Genomic DNA, 27,287 nt, shown 5'->3' on the forward strand with positions numbered 1-27,287 from the left:
CCAAGTGAATTGCCCAGGAAGTGAGGAAGCTGCATCTCTTTTCAGACTGTGGCCCTGAACACCCAGGTCTGAACAATGGCTTGCCTGATAGCAACAGGCTGTGGAAGACTTATTGTGCTGTCTGAATTTTGTTTCGTGCACTGCACTTTTTCTTTTCATAGAAAAGAAAAAGGATCATTCTTTCCAGAATCCAGCACATTTTTCTCCTCCACAGAGTCCCTCGACAACCTTGAAATTTGAAGCAGTTATAAAGACAACTTTGCTTCCTAACTCTGCCCTTCCGAGGCCAAGGCATGCTTTCTCAGGGACAATGGGCTAAAAGCACCCCCAGCCATCAATTCTTCTTGTTAAAAGGAATAATGAACGCCATTTGCTGAGCATCTTTCTTGTACGTCAAATACAAAGCCAAGTTTGTTTTCCTATTTAATTAAAAATGTTCAAATTTTGAATTTTGAAATAAGTTAGACGTATTGAAATTGCAAAAAGAGTGCAAAATTTCCTTATACTCTTCACCCAGCTACCCCGACTGTGAGTGTCCACAGAACAAGGTTCACAGGCAGCACATTAACATCCATATGGTCCTATTAGTTCATCTCCAGCTCTCTTTCAGATCTATCAATCTTCTTTTCTCTCTGGTCTAGGATCTGATTCAAGATCTCAGGCTGCATTTGGTTGCAAGATCCCTTATCTTTAATCTGGAACAAGACCTTCACTCTTTCCCCTTTTTTCACGATTTTGACACTTTTGAAGGGGACTGGTCAGTTACTTTGTAAAGGACTGCTTAATTTGGGTTTAATGTTTCTTCATGATTAAATTCCAGCTATGCATTTCTTGAAGAAATATTATGAAAGTGATTTTGTGTCCTTCTTGATATCAAGAGCCCAGAATCACACTATGTGTCATTGCCAGTGATGTTCACTCTTGTGAAGGTCACCTAGTGTCTGCCTGGTTTATATACCACTATAAAGTTAGTATTTTTCTTCTTTGTAATCATAAAAGGTTTTATGGCACCAAACTTCGAGACTGTGAATATCCTGCTTCTCATTATTCTTTCACCCACTCATTTTAGCAAGCATCAGCGACTATTGAGTGAAACAGTTTGTATAGTGGTGTTTGCCAAACAATGATTTTTAAAAGGTTTACGTTATTTTATACATTTCTAAATTGAGATTCTACTACAAGGAAGAGCCTTCCCCTTTTCTTTCTTTACTTAACCCATATGTCCTTATTTTGCTTAAGCAATAGAGCCCATCATGACTGTCATATATCCTGTTGTTTGAATTGTCCAAGGTGTGGCCATCGGGAGCCCTTCAAGTTGGTTTCCATGTTCTTCCAACATTCCCCCATCTTTTCCATCTTTCCTGAGCACATCCCTACTTTCAGACACTATCAGATATTCCAGGCTCATCCTGTACTTCTCTTGCCTTAGTCCTAGAATCACCCACTTCTCCAGATCAATTCCTTTTATCATAGAATGATACGTAGAAATCAAAATCTGGGTTCTAGGAATCCTCATTGTTACTCGTAGACAACACAAAGCTAGCTTTTACATGCATTGCCTTGTTTAATCTTCTCAGGAAAGAATAATTGTGATGATCTTACAGATAATGAAAATGAGAGCAATTGGCATGGATTAATTGGGGTTTCATGGCTAAAATGTGGAGGAACTAGAATTCAAACTCAAGTGCGTTGGCTTGAAGAGGAAGCCTCCTTCCTGCTGTGTGATGCTAGCTCCTGGAGGATGAGGATGGGATGGAACAAGTCAACTCTGGGAGAGCCTGCCCTCTCCAGTTGGCCCTGGATCCTCTTCCCTAGATGTTCTCCAGCTAATCTGATGTGGACCTTGAGGCTGTCTCTCTCTACAACTGCAGTTCTTATCCCTCTGAGGCCAGTGTCATCTACTTTTTGGATCCTCACCTTGGACGCTGATGCAGTCTTTGATTTGCCTACAAGTTCTCCTCTTTTCTAGTTGATTCCTGTTCAGCCATCCAGCCTTTTATCTCCCTAGGAGGCCGGCCTTGATAACTGCATGTTCATAGCATCTCACTTGGAGCTAATCAATCAATTGGTTTTGTTACTCTTTGTTTAATGTATAGCTTTTTTTTTTTTTTCTGCTGGAATTTAAAATCTGAGAGAATAGAAACAGTGGTTGACACTTTGCTTGGCATGTAATAGGAGCTTAACCAATATTTGTTGAGTGAACCCATTAAAGGGTGAATGACTATTGACGACTTTCCACGTCCCTCTCTAACACGGAGCTCTTACGGAGGCTTCTACCTGTTGGACAGAGTTCTCTGGTGTTCCCAGGCCCACGTAGAGGTTGAGCATTTCTCTCTGCACCCCACTTGAACTGCAGAAAGATTAAGTACTGAAAGCAATTACACTCCTAAATGAAGTGGCCATCCGTAATTAATTTAGGAGGTCCAGGAGCTGTGGATCAGTATTGTGATTAGGGAATGGTGTGGATGAAAGTTGACTGTGCACAGCTGGTGGTGAGGAACAGAGCTGAGGCTGGTGAGTGTATTGGAGCCTAGAAGAAAGAGAGAGTAAGGGCTTGTGAACTAGAGAGGGGGTGCAAAGAAGGTGCCGTCTGGGAGACATTGGAGAGTGAGAAGCCCAGAGGGAAGGGCAGGTCTCCCAATGAAGAAAGAAGCTCTGCTGTTGAAATACTCATTCAAAGTTCTCCACTGGCTGAGCTCAATTTCCTGAAATGTCACCAACTTACATCACGCTTGACTGCAACCTTGGAGACTGACTGAGTCTGGGCTCACAGAGGGGTATTTGTGAAGTCCGTTGTGTAGGAAGATGAGGGAAAGTTGAGGTTGGAAGTCAAGGCCAGAGTCCATCATAATCTGGGATATCAGAGGTGGTCGATCATCTGGAATTCTGCTTGCCAAAGAGTTTCATTTATGGACACTGAGAGATGGCTCTTGTGCTTCCCCAGGCTCCGAGGAAATTCTTTCCCTTTCTCTGTGTCTTCTCAACAGAAGAATGGCAATTCCTCTATCATCAGCAGGGATTCCCTTCTGCTTTAACTGCTTAATTGCTTAAATAAGGCTAATTGCTTAATTGGATTAATCCCTTCTTCCCCCAAGGGGTATCAGCAGTGGACAAGCTGTCCACCCACTGGGGAGAGGCTTTACTGCAGCAGTATCTGAGTAGGGCTGTGGCCTTCTGGTCTCTTCTATGTGTAACCTCTGGAGGGAGATAAGAATCTCTGCAGATTAGCAGGGCTTCAGGAGAAGATTAGTTGATGGGCCTTTGGAGGAAGCTTCTGGGGCAAGGCTACGTAACTGCACTCCAGGATGAAAGCTAAGATTCCAAGTCCTATGCAACTTATCCTCAGTCTCCCCACAGCATACCAAGCGATCGATGTCACATCCAAACCCAGCACCAGAGGGCCAGTGCATGGACAAAAAGAGCAACGCCGTGAATAGAAATGGTGCTACCAAAGCTGACCTGACTCCCAGCCTTGGCTTCCCTTCCTCTCCTTACAAAGTTGGCTTCACAAATCCTCCCTGTGGGTCCAGCCCCCATCAGTCCCCAAGGGTGCAGTCAATCTTGATGTAAATTGGAGACATTTCAGAAAATAGGCTCAGCCAGTGGACAGCTTTGGGTGAACATTCCAGCAGCAGAGCTTCTTTCTTCATTGGGAGACCAACCCTCACCCTCTAGGCTTCCTTGCTCTTACCATAGATCGCTGTCACATCCTACAAGCCTGAGTCCAGGCTCTGGTCACTGTCTCAATGTGTCTTGAAATATGGAATAATTAAAATGCATGAGGGTAGGGCCTGTGTATTTCTGTTCATGGCTTTGTCCCCAGAGCCACACCCAGGGTCTGGCATGTAGCAGGGGCTTAATCAATTTTTAGAGAATGAGTAAATGGAAGGCTTCCTATATCTATGGCTGACAGATACACACTGTGTGACTCAGGATGGGAAAACAGGGGGGTGAGTTTTGGTTCACAACTGAGAGGGTTGGTTTAACAGTCAGTTATGGAGTCACAGATAGTATCTCCATCCCTGGGGGACTTCAGGCAGACTGTAGGCACAGCAATAAGGGAACGAGAACTCTACAGAGTTGACCAGATGGACCTTGCAATTTGTACAGTTCTAAGGTGTTAGCAAAGGCATAATAGTGGGTGCACAGAGCTTGGAGTTATACAACTGGGTGTGTACATTTCAATTTATTTATTTATTATTTATTTATTTATTTATTGAGACAGGGTCTCACCCTGTGACCCAGGCTGGAGTGCAGTGGTACAATCACAGCCGACTGCTGTCTCCACCTCCCAGGCTCAAGCAGTCCTGCGATCTCAGTCTCCTGAGTAGCTGGGGCCACAGACATGTGCCACCATTACCAGCTAACTTTAAATTGTTTTTTTAAGAGATGGGATCTCCCTATGTTGCCCAAGACGGTCTTGAACTTCTGGTCTCAAGTGAATCTCCCACTTTAGCCTCCTAAAGTGCTGGGATTACTGGTGTGAACCACCACGTCAGGCCTAATTTTCATTCCTAATGTTATCATTTTCCAGCTTTGCAATTGGAGCAAGTCACTTACCCTTTCTGGGCTTTCACTGCCTCTGCTGTTCAAGGGGGCTCAGAAAGCCTAATTCAGAGAGTGGATGTAAGGATTAAAGGGGCTAATGATATAAAGTGCAGGGCATAGTAAGTGTTCCAGAAATGTTAATCTCATCACTCTTCCCCTTTACCTGTGAAACAGTGGAATGACCAGAGACCACGGCTGAGAGAATGGTGTCTACTTGATCGATTTCTACTCTGCACTTTGCATTTGGGAGGTTTTCCCCAAGGTCTGTTTTCCACAGGGTCCCAGCAGGATGACCACTGTCCTTCCTTGTCACACACAAATACATGCACACAAATACATCGATTCAGACTGGGGATGTTTTTCTCATTTTGATCTTAAAAACGACATGAAAATCCATCATTTGAATTATTTTTCTTACATGTGAGGCTGAGGGGAGAAAGTTATTTGTACCTAGTCAGAAGGGATGGCTTGACACGAGGCTTCCTGGAGCCCATTTCCATGGCCTCCACCAGGATACTGTGTGATTCGGGATCAGCTGGTCTCCAACACTGAATGAGAGCAAAGCCAACCCGGGCCTCCTCCCAGTGGGTGGGGAGTGTTTGTGAGCATTGAGAATAGATGTGCAGATTTCTGCTAAAAGGCGCTAGAGGCCTCCTGGCATGGCGTTCACACTTACCTGTTCCTGGACTATTTTTAGGATGTTCTGATGCCGGAGGCCCTGTAAAAGTGTTACTTTTTTGACAGTGAATTTTGCATTTCAGCACATAAAAATTTCAAAGGAGAAAAAAAACCTGGCTTTTAACTTTTCTCCCTTTGCAACTTTTCTAGTCTTTACTGTAATTCCCTGGGAATCATATGCATGTCAGCAAAATAAAAGGGATTGTTTGGGAGTCTGGGGTCAGACAGCATTAAACATTACCACCAGTTGACCCTAAGGGCAGGGGACAAACATGGCTAGTCTAGAGGAGATTTCTCAGCCCCCAGGGCTTCATGTTCTGCAGGGCTCAATTCAGCCAGAGCACTTGGCAGTATCAGTTGCCCCGTGCTAATCCACTTCTGTTTCAGATGATTTGGGAAAAGACACTTTGTAAAGTCACCGACACATTTTGTGCTGTGATTCTTCAACTGAACAATATTAAAGACACAGGTAGGTGTTAACTCTATAAGGATTCTTAAGCAAAAAAAAAAAAAAAAGTATTTCATTTCAAATCAGGCCTCGGAGGCTGCAGAAAAGTAAAGATTTTCTAGCCTATGCCTAAAGTCACTCCTAATATTAGATAAACAACAGATTTTTATAGTACATTTTGAGCACCTTTTATGTGCCAGGAATCATTCAAATCACTTACTATGCTTTTTAATAATTATTTTAGAGGGGCCAGTTGAAGTTCATGATGAGAAGGGGACTGAATTAGTTGGCCAGGAAAAGAATCATGGAAAAGGGTAAAGCAGGATTCAAACCAAGGGCTCCAAAGCCCAGGTTGTCATGGTTTTCACTACTACAAAATGACTTTCATTTAAAACAACTCAAAAAAAACTTCACGTCCTCTGTTATGGTCAAATGAGGGTTTGAGACATTCGTATTAGGCTGTGACTGAGCATGACCCCAGCTGAGAAGCAGGTAATTGAGCCATGCTGGAGTTCATCAGGTTAGAGGGGTCTAGAAGCCCATGGCACCACTAGGAGCTCCATGACACAGAAACACAAAGATTGCCTCACAGTGACAGGCAACTGAAATGCATTCAGGAGTTCACTCTTGGGCTGGAAGAGAAGGACAACAAGTTTTAAGGCAAAGAGATATGGGTCAAATGCATTTTGCACATTTGCTAGATGAGTGACTTTGGAAAGCCTAACAAAATCCATCAGGTTCACTATCTTGTCACAGCTACCTCAACATTGTTGCAAGAACTAAAGTAAGTTTGGACATTTGCTCAAGAGGAAGCACCAAATTTTGATCCCCTCCGTGCCCATTTTTCTTGATGTCTCAGCTGTAACTGCCAAGTCCATTCTTTACTCTTCCTTATTCTGGGACTATCCCATTGGCCCAGGTGGGTGACTGAAGGTTGATGAAACACCAAATATTTACTTTAGCCATGCATAGCCAAGCAACATTATTGGAATTGCTATGCAAATAACTCAATGTTTTCCTTTTTTTTTCTTTCCTCTTTCTTTTTATAGTATATATTTAAGATGTACAACATGATGTTTAATACACACATACACAGTGATTACTTCAGTCAAGCAAATTAACATACCCATTATCTTATATAGTCTCCTTTCCCTTCCCTTCCTTGTCCCTTTCTTTCTTTTCCTTCCTTCCTTCCTCTTTCCCTCCCTCCCTCCCTCCCTCCTTCCCTCCCTCCCTCCTTTCTTTCTCTTTCTTTCTTTTCTTTCTTTCTTTCTTTCTTTCTTTCTTTCTTTCTTTCTTTCTTTCTTTCTTTTTCTTTCTTTCTTTCTTTCTTTCTTTCTTTCTTTCTTTCTTTCTTTCTTTCTTTCTTTCTTTCTTTCTTTCTTTCTTTCCTTTCTTTCTTTCTTTCTTTCTTTCTTTCTTTCTTTCTTTCTTTCTTTCTTTCTTTCTTTCTTTCTTTCTTTCTTCTTTCTTTCTTTCTTTCTTTCTTTCTTTCTTTCTTTCTTTCTTTCTTTTCTTTCTTTCTTTCTTTCTTTCTTTCTTTCTTTCTTTCTTTCTTTCTTTCTTTCTTTCTTTCTTTCTTTCTTTCTTTCTTTCTTTCTTTCTTTCTTTCTTTCTTTCTTTCTTTCTTTCTTTCTTTCTTTCTTTCTTTCTTTCTTTCTTTCTTTCTTTCTTTCTTCCTTCCTTCCTTCCTTCCTTCCTTCCTTCCTTCCTTCCTTCCTTCCTTCCTTCCTTCTTTCTTTCTCTCCTTCTCTTTCTCTCTTTCTTTCCCTTCCTCACTCCCTCCCTCCCTCTCTCTTTTTCTCTTCTTTCTTTCTTTCATTTAAAATCTGCTCTTTTGGGAAATTTCCAGTATACAATAAAATATTATTAACTCTAGTCTTCATGTTGTACATTAGATCTCCAGGTTTATTTATTCCTATAAAGCTGCAACTTTGTACGCTTTGACCTATATTTTCTGCCTCCTCACCACCCCTGGTAACTGCCTTTCTATGTACTCCATTTAATTATTTTTAGGTTCCACATGCAAGTGACATCATACAGTGTTTCTCTTTCTGCATCTGGCTTATTTCACTTGGCATAGTGTCCTCCAGGTTCATCCATGTTGTTGCAAATGGCAGGATCGCCCCCTTTTTAAAATATACGTACATACACACATGCATATACACACACATATAAACACATATATACACAATGGAATATTGTATATATGTTCCATATATTAACTTATATATATATCACAATTTCTATATCCATTCATATTTTAATGGGGATTTGCTACATCATATGGTAGTTCTATTTATTTTATTTAAGAACCTCTACACTATTTTCCACAGTGGCTGCACTAATATACATTCCTACCCATTGTCCAAGGATTCCCTTCTCTCCACACCCTCACTGTCACTTGTTTGTCTTTTTGATAATGACCATCCTGACAGGTGTGAGGTGATGTTTCACTGTGGTTTTAATTTGCATTTCCCTGATGATAGTGATTCTGAGCACCTTTTCATCTATCTGTTGGCCATTTCTGTGCCTTCTTTGGAGAAATGTCTATTCAGGTCCTTTGCCCATTTTTAAAATTAGGTTATTTATTTTTTAATAAATAATAGATTTGTGTGAGTTCCTTATATATTTATGTTATTAACCCCTTATTAGATATATGGTTCATAAGTATTTTCTACCAACCCATAGGTTGTCTTTTTATTTGGTTAATTTTTTTTTTTCTGGCAGAAGCTTTTTGGTTTGAGGTAATACCACTTGATTACTTTGCTTTCTATTTTTCACTGGCTGAACTGGTGCTCAAGTTTGAACTTCTTTGTTTCTTCCTTGAAAATTAGATTTAAAATTCCAGCTCCTACCAATGAGCTTTAACTTACGGAAATGATCGATTTTTAATAGTAAAAATTGTATAGTCCTCACTTAAGCTATAGACAGGGTAGATGCCATTATTATCTTCATTTAATGATGACTAAACTGAGATGTATAGACTCAAAGGAATTGACCCCAAAGCCACATGACTATGATTAAGTAATGTCTTTTGAACTCAAGTCCAGTGCTACTTTCTAAGATCCACTTTGGAACAACAAAATACTAAGAGATCAACATTTTATGGATGTGTTGATTCTGAACAGACTCTAGCTTTATGACAGACACATTTTTTAATGTGCTTCTCTATTGTTGCTCAACATGAATTAGCCTACAGGTCACAGTTAGTTCATAATGACTTTAACAGCCAAGTTGGTGGCCTCAGAGGACCTGAGCCAAGGCGGGTGGAAGTTGATCGTTTAACCAGCTCTCCAGCAATTTTAAGCCATGTAAGTCAGAGTGGGGAATATATCACCCTGCTCTTGGGGCAGTTCGACATTCAGTAAATCAGCTCAACTTGTTCATTTCTCTTGGTTCTGTTCTTACGAGTTTTTAAAAATAATAGTCAACATTTTTACTTTAAAACAGACAGTGCTCTGGCCAGGCTCGGTGGCTAATGCCTGTAATCCCAGCACTTTGGGAGGCCAAGGTGGGCGGATCACGAGGTCAGGAGATCCAGATCATTCTGGCTAACACGATGAAACCCCGTCTCCACTGAAAATACAAAAAAATTAGCTGGGCACGGTGGCGGGCGCCTGTAGTCCCAGCTACTCAGGAGGCCGAGGCAGGAGAATGGCATGAACCCAGGAGGCGGAGGTTGCAGTGAGCCGAGATCGCGCCACTACACTCTAGCCTGGGTGACAAAGCAAGACTCCATCTTAAAAAAAACAAAACAAAACAAAAACAAACAAACAAACAAAAAAAAAAACCAGACCGTGCTCCAACCATGGAACTTTGTTTGGTCTTTCTGAAAAATCTAGACTCTCCAATTCAATGAAGGCAAAAATGTATGTGCCCAAAGGGTATCATCAAGACTGTTTGACCTTGAGAAAGTTACTGGACTCTAAGTCCAGTTTATGTTTATCGCTTGGGTCTTGAGGGAGGGGCCTGAAATTTAGGTGTGAGTTTACGCTTATTAAAACTCGGGACTCTCAAGGCCCACTATGCTGCAGCACTGGAAATAAAATGAGAAATGATATCGTGTTAAGAAGCCCTACTCCTGGCCAGGCATGGTGGCTTACACCTGTAATACCAGCACTTTGGAAGGTTGAGGCAGGTGGATCACCTGAGATCAAGACCAGCCTGGCCAACATGGTGAAACCCTATCTCTACTAAAAATTCAAAAATTAGCTGAGTGTAGTGATGCACACCTCTAATTCCAGTACCTGGGAGGCTGAGGCAGGAGAATAGCTTAAACCTGCGAGGCGGAGGTTGCAGTGGGCTGAGATTGTGCCACTGCACTGCAGCCTGGGCAATAAGAGTGAAACTTTGTCCGAAAAAAAAAAAAAAAAAAAAAAGCCTACTGAACACAGCGACAGTGCAATGACTAAACTATTAAATCATGAGTACCAAAGAACACAGCAAGCAGCAACAAGAATTTTCTGTTTCCTCCCACCAACTTATTTAAGTTAACCTTCTCAAGTAAGAGCACCCAATAAAGTGATCTTATTAATGTTTCAAAAATATTTTTAAATGGCATTTATAGATTGTGTTGATGATTTACTTTGCCATTTAAATGAAGAAAGGGCATTTCTGTTATGACATTGTATAGGTGGTGATTCTCATGTGAAATGAAAATATTCTACTTCTAGATCACACCCTTCTTTATGGAAATGTTTAGAGTCTTTCAATAAAGTTTGACCAAAATGGATTGAGAATTATTACTCCTTTTAGACAAATAATGTACTTAACTATAGTATAAATAAAAATGGGATACCCATAATGAAATACCCAACTGAAGTGCCAATCACTTAAGCATTTTGTTTTATTTTATTTTTTGAGACAGGGTCTGACTCTGTCTCCCAGGCTGGAGTTCAGTGTCACCATCACGACTCACCACAACCTCTGCCTCTTGGGTTTTAAAGATTTCCTACCTCAGCCTCCCAAGCAGCTGGTACCACACCACTATGCCAGGCTAAATTGTTTTGGTATTTTTTGTAGAGATGGGATTTGGCTATGTTGCCCAGCCTGCTGTCGAACTCCTGGGCTCAAGTAATCCTCCTGCCTCAGCCTCTCAAAGTGCTGGGATTACAGGTGTGAGCCACTGCACCCAGCTTAAGCATTTTATTTTTAATGCACTTGTCTTTGCAACAATATAAATATTAGTTAAACTCATATGCACATGTGTTCTCTCCTGTTAATACTAATTTTCATTTTCCTGTACTTTTTAAATTTGTCCCACAAATATTTATTAAGCATCTACTAAGTTGCAAGACGTGGGCTGGGCATTAGGTTTAAATTCACATGCATACTTATTCCAAGTATATACTTTTATTATCTACATTAATTAGTTTATGTCATTTGTAAGAATTTGACTATATTTCTACAGCATTCATATGTTGCATTTATTAATGTTGCGTGATAGTCACTGAGATCTGTCTAAATAATTCTATTGTTAGAAATTTAAGATTTTTCTCTAAATTATACACCTATTGTCATACTCATTGAATTTAAACATTTCTGATGATAGCGGGAGAAATCCTTGTTTGCTGGGTCTTTTTAAAACATCCATTTTATTCAACAAACATTCCCTGAGCAGTAACATGCCTTGTACTCAGTTTGGTGCAGGGAGACAGGAAGGGACAACTGGCAGAAGGCAGGAGACATGTCAATCAGTCACACAAGTACATGTAAAATCCAAGGTCCTGAGGGCCTACAAGGGCCATCCATAGTGCAATGGAGCCGAGAAAACGTGTTTCTGAGAAAGCGAACTAAGGGAAAGTTGTGGTATTAGATGCTGGATCCTACTTCTTTGACTTAACTTTAGAAGAATGAAATGGGGAAACTAGTAATGAAAAACACCATTTTTAGGTCTCAGATGGTCATTGTCTAACCCTCCGCCTGCCTGTAAATGTAGATGATGCATGGTGCAAATGATTTCTTTTTTTAAGCATTCATTGTATTATTTTTAAGCATTCATTGTACTTCAAAGCACAATTTGGCTAGATACTTTATTGGTTGAGTTAACACAACAAATACCATAATTCTCAAGTCCAGTAATTACTTAATTGTCTCCTCCATTATCAAGAAAGAAATGAATCATAAACCTTTTATTACTTTACCAGTGGACTACAGGAAGGATTAATCTCCCAGAGAGGCATTTTTCATCTTTACCTGGTGCCGGCTCCTGCCCTGCCCTCATCCTACCGTCCTGGGCTTCCTGCTTAATGCTCTGCGGTGGTCTCCGTTAGGATCAGGATGTCTTGAACTTATCAGCAAGGTTTGGCAACTGATGATAAATCTCTGCAGCCTTCAGTGTCTTGAAAATTACTCTCTTTCCTTTGTTGGGAAGAGGATTAAACAGAGACAGTGGTTATACAGAGCCCTTCAGCACCATGCCCCTTGCCTTGCTGTGAGCTGGGAGTGTGGGCTATTTCTCTGGGCACCCGGGGGCAAGAACAAGGCTTTAGAAATACCACTGTGTAGCTGACAAACTGTGCTTGAAAAGAAGGGCTCTTCTCTGGCAAGCTACAGCTATGACCTGTGTATTGATTTTCCAAGTATGATGCCTTAGGTTTATTGTCTCCTACAGGTTGACTAACACAGCCAAATACCAAGAGCCTGTGTGACAAGAAATCCTGTGTGACAGATAAAAGAAGGCATCATCAGTGACAACCTTGTGCTGTTTTTAAAGCCTTTTCTCACAACCACATGGGTGGGTCTCTCGTCACTCTTTGTTCCTCATGCTCCTCCTCTTCTCCATCCACTCACCATTTATCAGCACTCAGGACAGCATGACATGGTATGGCTTCTCAAGTCCAGGACCTGGGTTAGGACTCGTGTTATTGACTCAGGCGTGTTATTTAATCTTTCCCTCTGAGTCTCAGTTTTCTCAACCTCAGTGTAAGCCCAGTCATATCTATCTTATAGTAGAGGGACAGGGGTGTATGATCAGTCCCCATTTATGTGAGGTTCGCAAGGTCCTTGGACACAGGTACTCACAGATCTTCTCTACTCTGGCCTTTTTGTGCTCTTCCCATCTCCCCAGCACAATGGCTCTGTATGGCAATGGTTCACTGTTAGATGAACAATTATACTTTGTACAGGTGAAGGCAGCACATGTTTTTGAGCACCTCTTACACACCCAGCTCTTGTCTTGTCCCATGGGATACATTGGTGAACAAACAGACAGAGGCCTCTGCCTGCTAGAGCTAACATGCTAATGAGGGATACGGACAACAAGCAATAGATACGGTAAATAAATAAATCATATAGGATGTTAGAAAGTGATAAAGGCTGTAATTTTTTTTTAAAGAAGCATTGGGAGTGGGGAGTGAGGAGGGTCTCCATTTTATGCGGAGAGGTTGAGAAGATCTCATGAAGGAGACCTCTGCTCACTGCAGAGCAGGTACCTGCTGACTTCCCACTTCCCAGCAACCCTATAAAGGTGGGTTTTTATCCACAGTTTATAGGGACAGGAACTGAAGCTCAAATAAGTTAAATAATGTGCTTAATCCAGCTAGCAAGAGGCAGGCCAGTATTGAAATCTATGCTTTTAACCATGATTCTCAACTGCCACCTAATACATTTAATGCATAATCTACTCTTTATTAGCTCTGTGATTGGTACTTAGGGGCTGAATAGGTTTAAGAAGTGGCCACATGGCCTCCTAAAAGCTAAAATCTCAATAACTGTAAAAAAATTAACCTTAGCGGCCATAGATGTTCTGGGACAGAAATTCATGGAGGAAGCAGAATTAAAAAGCAATTGGAGCAGAAATCAGAAGTGGGCTGACATGCAATTGCTTGTTCAATGCTCTGTCCTGTTAGAAACTTTTCTGGGCGGGGGTGTGTTGCCAGTGATAGACTGCCTCTATCACTGTCCAGCACACAATATACATTTGTTAAACAAATTTAACACTGACAATGTGTTTGGAAGTTCACAATGAGCCTTAGTATATTTAAAACTCCCTGAATGACATAGGCATGGGCAAGGACTTCATGTCTAAAACACCAAAAGCAATGGCAACAAAAGCCAAAATTGACAAATGGGATTTAATTAAACTAAAGAGCTTCTGCACAGCAAAAGAAACTACCATCAGAGTGAACAGGCAACCTACAGAATGGGAGAAAATTTTTGCAATCTGACTCATCTGACAAAGGGCTAATATCCAGAATCTACAAAGAACTCAAACAAATTTACAAGAAAAAAACAAACAATCCCATCAAAAAGTGGGCAAAGGATATGAACAGACACTTCTCAAAAGAAGATATTTATTCAGCCAACAGACACATGAAAAAATGCTCATCATCACTGGCCATCAGAGAATTGCAAATCAAAACCACAATGAGATACCATCTCACACCAGTTAGAATGGCGATCATTAAAAAGTCAGGAAACAACAGGTGCTGGAGAAGATGTGGAGAAATAGGAGCACTCTTACACTGTTGGTGGGACTGTAAACTAGTTCAACCATTGTGGAAGACAGTGTGGTGATTCCTCAAGGATCTAGAACTAAAATTACCATTTGACCCAGCCATCCCATTACTGGGTATATACCCAAAGGATTATAAATCATGCTGCTATAAAGACACATGCACACATATGTTTATTGTGGCACTATTCACAATAGCAAAGACTTGGAACCAACCCAAATGTCCATCAATGATAGACTGGACTAAGAAAATGTCGCACATATACACCATGGAATACTATGCAGCCATAAAAAAAGGATAAGTTCGTGTCCTTTGTAGGGACATGGATGAAGCTGGAAACCATCATTCTCAGCAAACTATCCCAAGGACAAAAAACCAAACACTGCATGTTCTCACTCATAGGTGGGAATCGAACAATGAGAATACTTGGACACAGGAAGGGGAACATCACACACCGGGGCCTGTTGTGAGGTTGGGGAAGTGGGGAGGGATAGTATTAGGAGATATACCTATGTGAATGATGAGTTAATGGGTACAGCACACCAACATGGCACATGTATACATATGTAACAAACCTGCATGTTGTGCACATGTACCCTAGAACATAAAGTGTATATATATATAAAAAAACCTCCCTGATTGCCAACAACAAAGAAATTGGCTTAACTTTGTTTAAGCTGCCATTTTCCAAACTTGTTTGAGTGAACTCTTCTTCTGTGAATTCATCATGAAACTAATATTCTAAAAAAAAAAAAAAATAAGCTTAGGAAAATACAGCTCTAGAGAAACAGAAATTTCTATAAAATTTACTATAAAAATAAATGTATTTGAGTGTTCATTAACACTATTATGTCTTGTGTTAACATAAATACATAATAGGTAGAAGGAGGATCTTAGTTAGAATTAGGAATAAAAGTTGGATTCAGGAGCCTGAGGTTTAATCTTGACGTAACCATTTCCATCTTTGTGACCTTGGGCTTGTCACTTAACTTCTTCTGAGATTAAAATTTCTCACCTGGAAAATTTTATAGAGAAAGTAAATGCTATAAAGGATAGAGATACTTCTGAGAATGTGACTTGCATGCAGAGACTTTCAATAAGTACAATTTGCATGTAAATTTATGATACCCTTCTGCTTAGAAATTGCTTCTGTGACACTCAAGAATGTAAGTTTTCAATGTCCTTCCTCAAGGGAGCTGGAAAAGATGTTTCTTTTTTTTAATGCCAAAAGCAATAACTTTCTAGCCCCCCAAATAAGTAAAACATTTAGGAAATAGAACTCTGTATTACTGTAGGTTGTCCCCCATCAATTACCCAAGATAACATTTGAGCTGCCCCAAACATGTACCAATGTCCTTGGTACAAGGAAAAAGAGAAGAACATGACGTTGTTGAACATCTGATAGAAGGTCCATAAATGTGACCATAATCTATTGGATGGCATACAATAGGTAATGGTCCCATTTACGGACCTGAGGAAACCTGATTCTTCTATTTTTACATGCTGTGAAACAAAGTGACTTATTTTCAATCAGAATAGATACAAAAAACAAACATGCAAATATATGTATTTATCTAAGTATCTGGCCCTTGCCATCAATATAATTATCCTTTTGCATTACAGAGGAGATGAGGTGTCTGTCCCCAGTTTTCTTTTCTGTAAGGAGAATGCTTTTAACTTGAAAAAAGAAATGTGATTTCTGATAATATCACTGTCTAGGTTGGATAATGAAAGTTTTCTTTTAGTCAATATGAACATGCATACATTACCTTCAAATACCTTCAGATTCTGTGCTTTTAGAGTACAATACTACAATGCTATTCCAAAAAGGAAAAGATGGTTTGACTGCAACATTCTTGATCCTGTTCCCTCAGAAAGAATTTCAAATGGACAGGTTGGAACCACTCAGAAAATACAAGAGTTGGCTCATCCCCAAGCTCATCCTCAGGCAAACTTCTTCACAACTTTAGTTCCAGCTCACGTCTCTTGCCCTGTAAAGCCTGCCCAGACCCATCCATGCAAAGCTGGCCACTTATTCTTGTGTTCAGACATTTTTCTTCTATTTACCTTCATTGTGGTAGTTCACCCTTGTCTTAGTCCATCTAGCTGCTATAGCTATAACAAAGCAAGTCAAAACCCAATAAAGTATAGTCCATGAAATCTTAAGGCTTGAAAGTAACCCTCTTTAACTGAATGCTCTGCCTTCTAGGTTTCCTGGAGCAGAGGCCTCTTCTTCTGGGCCCATTGGGATGGTGGTCCTGCCCCCACAGCTTTTCCAGGCTGGGGCTGGGTCCCCAAGGTTCCAGCTGGCCCTGACCCATAGTTTTGGGTGGCATCAGCCCCACATGTGTTCTGTGCCTTGGGCCCACCCAGCAGCCATTTACTGCCTGGCCCTGAGGCTCTTCAGGGCTGGAATTCTGAGCCTGCAGCTCTGCAGGAGGCCCCACATTGAAATCTAGTGGAGGCAGCTGTTCCCCCATGACTTTGCTGAACACAGCTCACACCTTACCAGGGCCCTACAGAGCCACACAGGGATCCATCAGAGTTGCACCTGAGGTGGCTGAGGAACAGTGCAGGGCAGTGTACCCTGAGACCCCACAGACACCAGCAGCCCCTTCTTCAAAACCGTTCTGCCTCCAGGGCCTTTACATTCTGGGCCTGTGATGGAGGGCCGCCCTGATGGTTTCTGAACGGCCTTCGGGGTCTTTCTTCCATAGTCTTCAACAATAGCTTCTGACTCAAGAAGATAAGGAGATAACTGACTAATCTCCTTATCACAGGTACCTTGGCTACCCCAGAAAGTTCTCTCCTGAATAGACTTTCTCATTTTTCCAATACACAGTCTGAAAATTTTTCAAATCTTTGAGTTCTGCTTCCCTTTTGGTTAACAATTCATTTAAATCATTTCTCTCTCATATTTTTACTGTAAATTATCAGGAGAAACCAGGCAATTTCTTCAACACTTTGTTTAGAAATTTCATCCTTCATGATCTGCGCAGCAAACCACCATGGCACACATTTATCTACATAACAAACCTGCACATCCTCCACATGCACCCCTGAAGTTAAAATAAAAATGGAAAAAAAAAGAAATTTCTTTAATCAAATATCCAATTTCATTATTCCTAAGTTCTACCTTTCAAAAAGCACTTGAATACAAACACAATTCAGCCAAGTTATTTGCCACTTTATAAGAATTATTATTTTCCTACATTGTCCAATAACGTGTTTCTCATTTCTACTGGAGATTTTATCAGGATGGCTTGTACTATCCGTAGTTCTACCAATATTCCGTTCAGGACTACTTGGATATTCTCTAAGATTGAGACTTTCTTTGTAACTCTCTTCTCCTTTTCCTTATATCTCACCAGCATCACCTTTGAAGGTCCATTTATGGCAATGTAAACTTTTCCTAGTATGCACCTCAAAACTCTTCTAGCCTCTAATTATCACCTAGTTTCAAAGCTACTTCCACAATTTTAGGTTTTTGTTTCAACAGTATAATATTCCCAGGACTAATTCTATCTTAGTCCATTCTGGCTGATTCTATATTGGCATACATTAGGTGGCCTATATACAACACAGGAATGTATTGCTCACAGCTGTGGAGGCTGAGAAGTCCAACATCAAGACACCAGCAGATTTGGTGTCTTGTATGAACCTGCTTCCTAGCTCATAGATGTCTTCTGACTGTGTCTTTACATGGTGTACGGGGTGAGGGACATTTCTGGATCTTCCTTCATAAGGGCACTCATCCCATTTATGAGGACTCCACTCTCATGACCTAATCACTTCTCAAAGGCCCCCATCTCCAAATAGCATCCCACTGTGGATTAGGGCTCAACATGAATCTGGGGGTCACACAAACATTCATTCTATGACAATCTTTTTTGCTGAGATCTTGAACATCTCTTCCTTCCTGCTCTGAACTTTCCATCAGAGCAAGGACTATTTCTGACCCACCTCTGTATCCCTCCATCCCTTGTTCCTGGAATGCTGCCTGGCATAGACGAGGAGTGAGCTGTGAAATCCAGGGTCCTGATGCACACTCCAAGGTCTACCAGCTCTGCACCCCAAACAGATTATTATTGTCTTTTTTTTTTTTTTGGCTTCCTCAACTACAAAAATCAGAATAATACCAGTATCTTCCACGTAGGGTTGTGGTGAGAATCAGATGCGATAGTGTATAAAATGTTAGAGGAAATTCTTGCTGCATGTCGGTGAAAAGAAAGTACTATCTCTGTTGGTAGAGAGCTTAAAAAACTTTCTTCCATATTCAGAAATGTCTATAGTGCATTTGTGGTCCAGGGATTTGAAGTTTTTTCAAAAAGTACATTTGTTTGAGTGTTCAGAAATAAACAAGGGAGGATCCACCTCACCATGTGCTGTCTGCATGGCTGTGGAGTTGGGGGAGTTGATAGCATAATGAGCCCCATGGCAGGGCAGTGGTTCATGAACCAAACCATGATAAAGGCCTATCAACTGTCACGGCTGTACCCCCCAAAAAGTTAACATATATATACAATACATACATATATATATATATATATATATTTTTTTTTTTTTGCTTTGGAATCAAAGGGGCCATGGATGAAGAAATCTGCAGAAATTATCTAAGGCCGCTTCAACCGAAGCATTTATTATTCAACACCTCACTCATTGCCCTGATTATAAATATTTAATCACTCAACAACTGTAAGTGGTTGAGTCTTCCAGGAGGACCTGCGAGCATTAAGGGGAAAGTAGGTGGGGAGTCGCGGGGAGCAAGAGATGAATATGACAACGTGGGGCCACAGAGCTGTGTCTAGGTGATGTAGGGCCGAGAGAGGAGGCAGGAAGGACACTGCTGAGCCGGACTTTGAAAGCAGGTTACCAAGGGCCTGGACACTATTTCGTTCTTTATTTATCCACTGGAGTTCAAAAGCCACTCCCCATCCTCCACTGCTCCACAGCCACTGTCAAAGGGCACCCCTGGAAAGCAGGCAGAAAATGTTCTTAATAAAAGAATCCCTAGCAATGAGAGGTGCCCTCCTTGCTCATGCCTTTTGTCTGTTCCCTTCTCTCTTTGTCTGAAACACACACACACACACACACACACCCCCCGTCAACAAGCTTGGCAAGCTTGGGGGTCTATCAATAATTCATGAGCAGCATTGCATCAACCCCCCAGGCCAGGAGAGGGAATGGGGAGAAGAGTTTGTATTACCTCTGAGCCTTGCAGAGGTCATGTCTGTGATTGGTTCTTGAGAGATGACTCCCTAAGTGCAAATGTGTGTGTGTGTGTGTGTGTGTGTGTGTTTGCCCAGATAGTGTAAGTGGCACACACTCATAAACAAATAACACTAACCAAGGTGTGACGGGTTGAATTGTGTGCTTTCCAAAAACATTCATGCAGTCCTCACCCAGAGCCCCTCGGATTATTATCATATTCGGAAAAAGGGTGGCTACAGATGTAATTAGTTCAGATGAATTATACTGGAGTAAGGTGAGGCCCTCATCCAATTTGCCTCTGGTGTCTTTATAAAACAGGGAAATTTGGAAACAGAGAGAACCCCATATGGAGATGAAGGCAGAGATCAGGTGATGCTGTGACAAACCAAGGAAGGACAAAGATTGCCAGCTGTACTAGTGTCTTCTCATGCTGCTAATAAAGACATACCTGAGACTGGGTAATTTATAAAAGAAAAAGGCTTAATTGACTCACAACTCCACAAGACTGGGGAGGCCTCACCATCATGGTGGAAGACCAGGGGACATCTTACATCGCAGCAGGCAAGAGAGAGCTTGTGCAGGGGAACTCTCCTTTACAAAGCCATCAGATCTCATGAGGTTTATTCACTATCAGGAAAACAGCATGGGAAAGACCCACCCTCATGATTCGATTACCTTCCACAGGGGGCCTCCATGTGGGAATTGTGAGAGCTACAATTCAGGATGAGATTTGGGTGGGGACACAGCCAAACCATATCACCAGAGCTACAATTCAGGATGAGATTTGGGTGGGGACACAGCCAAACCATCTCACCAGCAACCACCAGAAGCCAGGAGAGAGGCAGGGAACAGGTTCTCCCTCACAGCTGCAGAAGGAACCAACCCACTGGATACCTTAATCACGGAGCCCCAGTCTCTAGAACTGTAAGACAATACATTTACATTGTTTAAACTCTCTAGTTTGTAGTACTTGGTTAAGCAACACTAGCAAACGAACACACCAAAGCAGGTGTATTGGGAAAGTTACCTCCCAGAACCTTGGCGATGCCATCCTGCAAGGAGACACTCTCTAGCTATTTTGCCTCTGGTTCCTCTACCTCACTGTGTCTTCACTTCAAGACTTTATGGGCCAAGAAAAGGGCTATGACTGAACTGCAGAGTGGGCCTGCTGTATTAGAGTTCTCCAGAGAAACAGAAACAGTAGGAGATACGTATACAAAGGTGAGTGGGTGTGAATATATAGAAAGAGAGAGTGGGAGGGAGTAGTGGGAGAGGGACGGAGGGAGGGACATTATAAGAAACTGGTTCTCAGGATCATGGAGGTAGGCAAGTCCCAAGATCTGCAGAGTGAGCTGGCAAACTGGAGACCCAGGAACGCTGAGGGTGGAGCTCCTGACCAGTGATCACTAGTCTTGAGACCCAGGAATAGCTGATGTTTACCTGCCCAGTGATCACTAGTCTTGAGACCCAGGAATAGCTGATGTTTAGCTTGAGTCCAGAGATGAAGGTGTTTCTAACTGTTTCTAACATTTAAATTAGCAGACAGAGTAAAGAGGATCTCCCTCCCTCAAGTAGGTTGATCTCATACAATCAGTTGAAGGCCAATATAGAACAAAAAGCCTGACCTCTGAAAGTAAAAGAGGATGTCTGAAGTCTAAGTGCCTTCAAACAGTCAAACATGGCAGCACCATTCATAATAGCCAAAAGGTGGAAGTAAGCTAGGTATCCATTGATGGATGTATGGATAAGCAAAATGGGGTCTATCCATACAATGGAATATTATTCAGCATTAAAAGAGAGGGACATCCTGTCACACGCTACCACTTGAACCTTAAGTACATTATGTTTAATGAAATAAGCCACTTGTACAATGGCAAAAACGGCATGATTTCACTTACATGAGTTACATAGAGCAGTCAAATTCATAAAGAGAAAATGGTGGTTGCCAGGATTGGGAGGAGTGAGGAATGAGTTGTTGTTGTTTAATGGAGACAGAGTTTTGGTTTGGAAAGAAAAGAGATCAGGAGATGGATGGTGTGATAATGGCACAGTGAGGTGAATGTCCTCAATACTACTGAACTGTACACTTAAAAATGGTTAACATGCTAAGTTTTATGTTACATGTATTTTACCACAAGTTTTAAAAAATTAAAGGCTATTGTGTATCTTGCAGAACTGTTGGGAGGTCTGAAAGAATTAGGTTCTGTGTTAAGTTTCCAGAACTGGCCTGACGGGAAACAGCAACTGCAGCCTCTGCTGCTGGTGCCTTTGCCTTATGGGGACCGTGAAGCCGATTCTCTCACTATGAGGCCACTCTTGCACCAGACACTCAACCCTTAGAGCAGCTTCCTTCTCCGATGCCTAGTGTCAGCCAGCAGCCAAAGTGCACTGGGTATGATACTGCTCTATACACATTGCTTGCTTCCTGTCTTGGCACCCCGGGACACGTCTGCAGGAATACGTTCAAAATCTGCACCCTGGCTGTAGCGAAGGCAGAGGAAGGAAATATCCTGGGTTGTACTTCAGAAACCAAGCTCACAGCAGGCCAGGCATTTCTCCCCGAAGAGCAAGAGTATCTAAAAGTCACTGAGCAAACAGAAAAAGGGGAGCTGTCCAAAACAAACACCTCCCTTGCATGTTTGTTATTAGGATAAAAAACAATGCTCAGTAGGTAACTATCACCACGCGCAACATGGAGAAATCCAGCAATGTATGAGTGCAATTGTTTTTATTGTTGTTGCAATAATGTTATGATCCCTTTTATTGCTAGTGTAATATACTCTATTCTAGTAGATCTTAATGATTGTTAATAAAATATTAATGTATTTTACTTATTTTTTCATATATTTTACTGCAAATATGCACTGATTCTTATCACGTGCAATCGTTAGTCTAATGATTGACCTCCCAAGAGAGTAACCTTTAGTCTATGATTAAATACAGGTTTCAGGAGGTAGAAGCGGAGGCTGCAAAAGTCCAGCCACTGCATATTGGAGATCACTGGAGGGGAAAATCATGCGAAAATTGTCCTTTTTTTTTTTTTTTTTTTTTTTTTTTTATTCTATGAGAGGCATATTGCTGTCAGACAAAATGAGAAGCATGCATGATTTGGAGCAGTGGAGCAGTATCCTCATAACCACGCTGTTTTTCTAAGTTATCGTCTTCTTGTCTACAGAATTGGTTAATCACGTTCAGTGCTCGTTTGATGGGCTTTGCAGTATTCCACTCTCCTTACTCCCCAAAGCTCTTGTCTCTCTTTTTCTCTTCCCCAAAGCTCTTATCTTTCTTTCTTTCCTTCTGCCAACCTCTACTCTAATGCTGTGTTGGCATTTCTCCTTTGTCATTTAGAGTTACAGTGCACAATTCAGCCATTTCTAAACTTCCTAAAACTTTAAAAATATGTCTGAAGTAATAAAGGCTGCCTATCATTTGACAGTCTTATGAAGTTATTCCCTATTTGTTTCCTGCCACTATTGGTTGGAAAGAAAGAAGAAAAGAAAGAAAGAAAAAAATACTTGCAGTTACATAAAGCATTGTTAATTTTACAGTGTACTTAAATACGAAAATGATGGAGTTTGGGGTTATTCTAATTTCCCTTAATAATTTATGATTCCAATTAAGACATAATAAATTTTTCCACTCTCAATCCCTAGAGGAGGAATACACACCTTTAAAAGTAATAGAGTGTTGCAAAACAATCTTCTGATGCCAAATGGAAACTTCCAAATCTCCAGCTGGAAGATGAGTGGAAAATGTACCTGTTCTGTTTAGAAGCATTTAAATCCCAAGAAAAAGAGGTCTTTGGATTTGCTCCTCCACCCCATGAATTGAACGGGATACCTTTGAAGATAAAACTTACATATTATCATATTTTGGAAGTAGTGTCCTTTTTCATTTTTTGAAATTTCCTTTAAGAAGGTTAGAAAGCCTATCTTCACTAATGTTGAGACTTCCTGAAGGAAGCCAATGGGTTTTGGAGAGCTTCCCTGGGGGCATAATGAGACTTCTGTCATTTGTTTACCAATGGATATCTCAAATGTATATTGTGCATTTGTGGTAAGAAACCAAAGATACCTGGAGTATGATTTTCCTGCCTTTCCATTCATGAGGTACACAGTAAGGATTTACACAGGCATGCTTGGATTCTTGCACCTACATACATCCTGTAGAGACAGTCATAATATCATTTCCCATGCCTGCTAGGTGCCCTGGAGAAGAAAAACCATCACTAAAATAAAAATGTTTAACTATTTTTATTTTTGATGTTACAATATCATATTTGCAACATTTTATCAAAATATAACATTACTCAAACATGCCTCTCTATTTAAGAGCTGGACAATGGCCAGTCCCCCTTCTTGTTGGCCAACCTTCTACTGACTCTCCAGAGATTATTTCTGAATTTCTCAATTAAAATAAAAAATACTCACATCATTTGTAAAACGAATTTGCAAGTCTTGCGAAAGATGTAGGATTTCATAAAGTTGACACAAGTGTTGGAAGAATGGCTCAAATTACATCTAAAGACACTGATTAATAAGTATCTGGGAGGAAAGATAAGTCAATAGTCTCATTACAGACTTACTGTTACAGGATCTGTGGGATGTCAATTTTCTGACTGGAAACCTCCGTGACCACGGTGCCTTTGCCCAGTCCTTGTCTTGCATCCAAGAAGAATGAGGTATGCAGACAAGTGAAAAGTGAACAAGACAAAGATGAGCTATATTGAGAGCTGCAACAGCTCAGAAGAGACCTGCAGTGGATAGCTCCTCTCTGTAGACAGGTCATGCATGGAGTGTTCAGTTCTCAGCAGAGAGGAGGCCCTGGAGAGGGTGTCTCCGTTCTGCTAGTCAGTTGTCTCTGCAGCTCTCAGCAGAAAAGGTAACTCCTCTCTGTAGCTGGTTGTCCCATCATCTCCAGCTATCGGCAGAGTGTTCCTCTCTGCAGCTGGTCATTCCATTGTCTCTCTACTCTCTTCCTCCTCTGGCCATCCTCTCCTGTGCTCTGGCTAAGCCTGGGGCTTTTATGAACCCCAGAGGAGAAGAAGTGCTTGCAACTGGTCCATGGGTGGCTATGGGCAGGCCTGGAAGAGGCACCATGAGTCCCCACTCTAGTCAGCAGGACCTCCCTGATCTGAAGGTGGGGCCTTACTGGAGACCAGCCCCCTTCCACCCAAGAATCAATCTGCCTCCAGCTGCCCTTCATGGCCCTCGGGGCTCGGCCCCGACCCCTGCTCCAAGACTGGAGCAGGTGCCCTGAGCGGAGAGAGGCCAGGCAGCAGGAGCAGACCCCCGAGCCTGCAGGAATGGGTGGGAGGGTCCTTCCTGGGACCCCCGAGGGTGTAGGCTGCAGAGACACTGGGGTTCTGTGCCTGGGAGAGCAGCTGCAACTGCACCTGGGAGCTCCAAACCACCAACTCAGAAGGAGCAGGCTCCCGCTTGTCCTGAGATCTTGCCTGCTCCATGAAGCTGGAGGCCCAGGTCTGCAGCTGCAGGTTGGGCAGTTGCAGCTGCATTCAGGAGAGCAGATCCTGCCCCCTACCCCAAGAGCACAGGGAGGCTCCGATCCACAGCCACAGTCTGGGTGGCTTTAGCCCTGCCCAGGAGGGTAGGGCTCTTTCCTGCTCCTTAGAGCAGGAATCCCAGGTCTGCACTGTGGTTGGGGTGCCTGCAGCTGCACCCAGGGAGCTCCTGCCCCAACTCAGATGGGGCAGGGCTCCCACTGGCTATATAGAGTGTGCAGCCCCAGCCCTGCCTCCCTGCTGCATCCTGCAGCCACTGCCATCATTACCATATGATATTTTTCTCCAGAGTAGTTGTCACCATACATTAGATTCTATTTATTTATGCTTTGGCCCTGTTACAATGGATGTTTCATGACAGCTGACATCTTTGTCTTTTTTTGTTCTCTGATGAATTCCAAGCACCTAGCAGTGTGCTATGGAACATAGTAGATGTAGATGTTCTAGCAATATTTATTCATCCAATTAGTGAATGTCTTTCTTTCCCTTCTAGGATGTTAGTGAGGGTGAGGGCTTGGTCTGTTTGTTGTTGTTGTTACTGTTGCTGTTACTCCTACACCCCAGGTCATTGAAAAATGCCCGATTCACAATAGGCACTCCATAGACAGCTGCTAAATAAATTACAACACATGCTTCCAATGAACAAGGTTTGAATGAAAAAGAATTGAGAGACTCTTGGGAAAATTAATACAAATCTTGAATATTTTTGTTAAAAAAAATTTCTTTGTGAACAGTTTACAAATGTGAAATATCATATAAAACTTGTTGTATCATGCTATCAATCAATTCTATAATTAAATAATTGCAAAACAAATCACCATGTTTACTCTTTGCTCACTTAAAAATTTATTCAGATTTATAATTATAAACTACATGTGTGTATGAATATATACCTGTAATGCATAATACATTTATTTTCATAATGATATTTTTATTTCTTCAAGATAAATTGCCAACTAAACTTAGTTTATTCCACTATTGACTATGAAATTGTTATCTCTGTTTTCAAATAGATGACTTTAAATGTCTTATTGCCAGTGCCAACTCACCCTAAGCCAACTCGGAGTTTCTTTTATATTTAATTTTATATCCTGCATTGGCCACCTATATTATACATGTCTACTGCCATATCATTTTACTAAAACTCTTCACAACCAAAGTTAGCTGCAAAATATTTTATTTTTCAGATGTAAAAAGTTTTCTTAAACTATCTTCAATTTAAAAATATTTCGTTTCCAACTTTATGCTCTAAATCACATTGCCATGAGACTTCTATGCACAGATTGTGATTTTCTCTTTTTGTCTCTCTCATCTCAGATGATTTCCTTGAGAGTCAAAGAATACATATATTTAAGACTTTTAACACGTTCGCCAAATTGCTTTCCAGAAGGGTGACACCTAGTATATTGCCATCGCTAATGCACGAGAATGTTTGTTCCATTGAAACCTATCATTTTACTCATTAATTTCATAGGCTTAAAATAGTTGCTCATTGTTTAAATTTCTATCTTACTGCTGATGAATGAATTTGATCTTTCCTCCATCACTCAGTGGTTACTCTGTTGTATTTAATCTTTTGTCTGAGGTTCTGCCTACCTAATCTTTCCCATTTGAGGTAATCCATATTCAAATCCTGGCTTTTGCACTTAATATCGACTTGACATTAGAAGTCACTTAAGCTCTATGAGTTTCCATTTTCTCACTTATTAAATGGGAAAATCCACTTTAAATGGAAAATCTGATTTCTTTCTTTGTTGTATAGACTCATTATCCACAGCAGGAGGGTTCAAATTTGATATAAAGTAAGAAAGTCGTTCTTAGACTACCCTTACCTTACATCCCAGAGTAATCATTTGAAACTTCCTTCCCACTTCATGCTCCCTTGATGAACTCCTCACAGTTCTCAGGAAAGGATGGCATCACTTTCGCTTGGCCCCAAGTCTGTATACATGCACTTCCCTCTGTCTGAACTGACCTGCTGTGCCCTCCATTCTTTGCTTGGATAACTTTTCTTCATTCTTCAAACTCAAGTGAGGATTTTCCTCTTCCTATTGGTACGCCACTTCTGTGTATTCCATTCTAGGTTAGGTGTCCCACTTCTCTGTTCCCAAAGGACTTTTGCAGAGATGCACAACCCCCACCCCCCATATCCTTGTTATTGCACTCTGTAGAAATTGATCACGTCTACTACTTGCTACCAGATCGGGGGCTCTTACAGGGGTAAGGATTGTTTCGGTATCTGAGTCCTATATCTTGCAAAAGGATCCTCAATACATTTTGTAGTAAATAAATAGATTAGTTGAGTCTCCTATGAGTCTACTTAAAGAAGATTATGAGATACAACAGGAAATTCAGTTTTCCAATGCCTTGATAAGCAGGAGATTACCATACTGTGGTGCAGTTTTTGTCACTGAAGGATCAA

The sequence above is a fragment of the Macaca thibetana genome, chromosome 7 (genome assembly GCF_024542745.1).
Source record: "Macaca thibetana thibetana isolate TM-01 chromosome 7, ASM2454274v1, whole genome shotgun sequence".
NCBI lineage: Eukaryota > Metazoa > Chordata > Mammalia > Primates > Cercopithecidae > Macaca > Macaca thibetana.